This window comes from Artemia sp. Qi Xiang Cuo, chromosome 13, assembly GCF_049724085.1.
Source record: "Artemia sp. Qi Xiang Cuo chromosome 13, ASM4972408v1, whole genome shotgun sequence".
Classification (NCBI taxonomy): domain Eukaryota; kingdom Metazoa; phylum Arthropoda; class Branchiopoda; order Anostraca; family Artemiidae; genus Artemia; species Artemia sp. Qi Xiang Cuo.
Window position 1 is genome coordinate 27,386,302 of NC_142806.1, and position 4,601 is coordinate 27,390,902.

General features: G+C 38.2%; 1 pseudogene; it reads right to left on the reverse strand.

Moving 5' to 3' along the window:
• Positions 1-1,974: 1,974 nt before the first annotated feature.
• Positions 1,975-4,319, reverse strand: LOC148945138 (protein transport protein Sec23B pseudogene; annotated as a pseudogene).
• Positions 4,320-4,601: the final 282 nt, after the last annotated feature.

Consider the following 4,601-nt stretch of genomic DNA (forward strand, 5'->3'; position numbering starts at 1 on the left):
TTTCCAATAGTGTTGCCACTTGTACTTGTTTCATACTTTAAATACTTATCCTTGTTGGCATTCAATGCTACAATAACCTTGTTATGTTAACACACTTTATTAAAATGCTCCGTCTTCACTTTTTTAGAGATATTAGTTGTGTATTTGTCGTTCCACTGTGTAAAAAATACGGATTTAATACATGCAATAAAATAAGTAGTGTCGATAGCCGACCATAGGATACTAGTGAAAAAGCCACATCTTGTATCTGGCTAATCATGTAGCACAATTGTTGGAGCCTTAAAAATAACTTTCGAGCGGGTATCATTAGCAATAACCTACCTTTAATGAATCATATCAAGTCACCTGTTTACTGGGTACTAAATAACTAGCATCTCTGAATCTCTTTGAAAAGGTGTAGAGGCGCGATAGAATAACGTAGAAATTGCTATATGTCTCGTAGAAGTATAACCTTGATTACTACTAACCACTCCAATTTCCAATCGAATGAGCCCTTTCCGAAATTTCTACGACAACTCCTTCGATACGAAGTGCCCTGGTCTAAGACCAAGGAGGCAAAAAACAAAAAATAAATAATACATTGTGCCAACATCGTTCTTTACATAGGCAGCGCTATTGCGCTGCCTATGATTATTTAAGTATTTTTCCCAACAAGAGGCGTTCCTAGGGTTTGTGGTGCCGGGGACAAATTAATTATAGCACCCCCCTTTTGACTCAAATATAAGCAAAAAAGCCGAATCAAAGTGAAAAATTTGATCAAAGTGGGCAATCCCCTAGCTACGGTGTCCGGGACAGTTGACCTGGTCCCCTCCCTAGGAACGGATCTGCCCAAACCCCCTCTGGTTGGGCAGTTTTGCATAATTTTGTAATGCGTAAAGAGCTGTCACACGGCACTACCCGTATTGCAAACCCAATGGAAATAAATTCCCCAAATGTAAGGAAGGGTATGGGCTATGCTACAATTTTAATGGGTATGTTTAAACATATTTTATGCATTTTATAATCAGCATAAAAGTAAGAATATTTTAGTTTTACGTACTGTTTCCAAACTTATTTTTTTTTAGAATTTTAGTTACTACTGCCACGGCTTGAACTGCTTCGAACTTTCTAATATTTAGTGTTACTACTCTGGAACTAATGACGTGACCAACCCAAATAACATATGTGTTGTAGTAGTAAAAAGATTTGACAACACGGACCGGGACGCACCCACTTTTTCTTCAACCTGTTCCGAACTATTCCTCTCTTCTTGCTTTTCAGAATGATTTTGAAGCTGAGGATTAAGTAGTGATTGAGAACTATTGTTTAGTGCATGTCGTCTCCGTTCAATCTGATATAAATGAGTTATTAGGCCCACTAGAACTATACCTAAGAGTCACCTAAAATTTTTGATAATAATAACATATGCCAGGAGACCAAAACAGAATGAACAAAATGCAAAATAAATACGAATTTATTAATGCTATTCTAGGCTGTTGAGGTAATAGAACTTGCCGGACAGAGCTTGCACCTTTCCTTTTCCTCTTAACACCATCCTCATAAGTATGTTCGGATGGTCGACTTTCACCTTTGTTATAATCGGCTATGGGACAAAGATAAATATTAAAACCATCAATCTTGTGCACATTACTCAGAGAACTCTTCAACGTAGCATTGTCTGAAAGAAATCTTCCTAAAAATAAAAGCTTTTGCTCTTTTACACTAGGGTGAGTCGGATGTTCCTCCCATATTTTGGTCTTCAGTTCCTTGATGCTCATTGACTCTGGGCACTCAAGACGAAAGGCATTTGCTTGATACGGTATAATAATATTTACCTTTATTAGATTCTGTGATTGAGAAAAATAGTACCTATTCAAAGATGACTGTGGTCTGTCTTTTTTTTCCAATAATCAAAGATATTATATTATGTGGTAACTGACAACAATAAAAAAATTTAGAATTCAACGCTTAAAAAAATAGAATAATAATCAATAATTAAACTTCCTGATTTTGGCTGGATACAACTAGCTTCCTTAGATGTTGGAGAAATACCTCAAGAGACACATCATCTGTTAGTATAGCTCCACCTTCTCCATGGTAATTTGGCATAGTATGGGTAATAGATGGATTCACTTTACTCAACAGGAATCGGGCTTCGGAGGCTCCTTCTTCGGTAACAACGTATCGAGGCACAGGAAAGCGATTCGAGACAATCTCTGCTGCGTCCTCTAAAGGAGCTTCCATGAAAACCTTAAAGTGGGCATAGTCGGGCAATTGATCCAAACCATGATTTTTCAAGTAATAAACATGAGCTCCATAATAGACAAGAACACGAAAAAAAGTGTCCATCAAAAGAATTGTGTCCTTCTTTACACTTGTGGCGTCAAGACTAACTGGTGTTGATTCTTTCCCTGTTAAGGAACTATACTCAAGCAAATAAGGCTGAATCATTGTTATACTACTCTCTGTGTCCTCTCTCAACAATATTGACTTGTAAAATGTGGTTTCGTCTGGACTGTTATTGAAGAACTGAAGAAATGGCGATCGTCTCAAATGATATACAGCTTGAGGGAAAAATTCAAGACTTTGAGGCAGGACAAACGACTCCGGTTGATTTGACGTAAAAGATGAGAACTTCTGGCATATCTTAATTAGATTTCTATCCAGCCATCTCTTGACATCAGCCGCATCTTCCCTTTCTAGACGGAAGACTGACAGACGAGCAAGCAAAACAGCAGCAGCGTTTTGGTCAAACCAATCTCGTATCATTGGATCGTTGGAAGAGGTTAAAAAACTCCTAGCTATTGTAGTAACCCTAATTCTTCTGTCGCCATTGATCTGTTGATATTTCGTTACAAATTGCATATAACCTTGTCCTCCAGCACTGGTTGGGGCCTGTGGAACTATATCAAAGAAAATTGCGGGTGTAGTGGTAGGCAAAAGTGAACAAAACTTCCACTGCGTGGTCCCACCGATACCAATCTCCATGTCTGCAACTGAAGCGTGCTTAACCCCCATTGAAACGCAAGGACCAATACATCCAGAAATTCGTAACTCCTTTGAAACCCTAACGTCCATTACAGCATTGAAAGCCATTTGAAAATTCCCTTCCTCATCTCTTGAAAATACTTTTTTGAGATTTTCACTAAACAGCGAGGATTCAAAAGAGTCGGACAGAACTAAATTTCCACCAGTGAGACTCGGCAACGATTTCATTTCGAGTAGCCCAATTTGATCCAATGCTGCCGCATAAATATCAACTGCGTAACCATTTTGGGACGCTTTCATGGCAAGGGCTTCATAAAATTTCGTTGCCTTCTTCAAATATTTCGCCTGGCTTTGTTCTATGGTATGATGAGTACGGATTGTATTTTTAAGGTTACAATCAATAATCATTCCTAGACCGTCTGTACATGCACCCCCAATAAACAACATTATCCTTCCTCCAATATCTGTGTGGGTTGTCTCTAACAAGTTGACAGCAATCGAGAGGGCCGCTCCAACGCTTCGAATATGTCTCTTGCCTGTTTCTACTTCAAACGTGTCACGCTGAATCCCTTCAAAAATTTCTTCCATCAAATTCAATGTTTCACTGAGGGGCTTCAAAAATTTATTAGTAGGTACACTTGGTCCTTGTATACCGTAAGCTGGTCTGGGGGCTGGTGCTGCCGTCTGTCTGTCCAGTTTCAATAGCTTCAGAAGGTCCTGAATACTGTATTCCTTAGTTCCTTTAAAGGCATAAGCCTTTTCAACGAGTGAATTTATCTCATGAATATAGACGTATTTTCCAAAGGTGATGAGACCACATAAAATATTCGGTGGTAAACTATATAGTGAGTCACGCAGAGTTCTTTTCAAAGCATTTAGCTCATCTGGCTCAATACACGTGTCGACAACATAGAGAAAAACTGGTCGGACATTCTTAATTCCAGATGAGATAGAATATTCAACCGTCGAGGACTCTTGGTAAAGTTCACCGGGCATCTGGGTTTCACTTGCATGGACATAATTTGCTGGAAAAGCATTTCTTTGATTGCAGATCACACAACTCCAAAGTTTAGCTCTATAGTCAACACTACAAAAGGGATTTAGAATGGCTTTACAACTGTTTGTCCTGCACACGATTGGGTCATGTTGAAGGACAAGTTTATTTTCCCGCTTTTTAAATGGTGTGTACATGACCCCAAGAGGTAGAACAAGTTTAGCAGCTTCAATCCTGCTTGCAGGCCAACAGTTAAATGACATCCGTACACCATCTCTACTTTCATAGTCTTCAAAAAAACTCTTTACGTCTTGATTCATCATTCTTTTACAAGATCGATTCAGTCAGTTTAGACTCAATCTTATACTGTGGTCTGTCAACACATAATCCGAATATTGAACTAATCCGAAGATTTAGCTTAATCATTTTGTTGTTCTCATTCTGAGTGATTAATTTATATGGACATAAGAAATTATTATGGTATTTCGTAAATCCTTGGAATTAACTTTTTTTTGTTTGTTATCTTGTTTGGGAGTTTCGTCAAAAATGACGTAATAAGTTCAGCCCATAGTAACCGAAAATTTTGACATTTTTTGAAAAAAAGAAAATTCTAAGTGAGAACAAATTGTCATTTGGAACT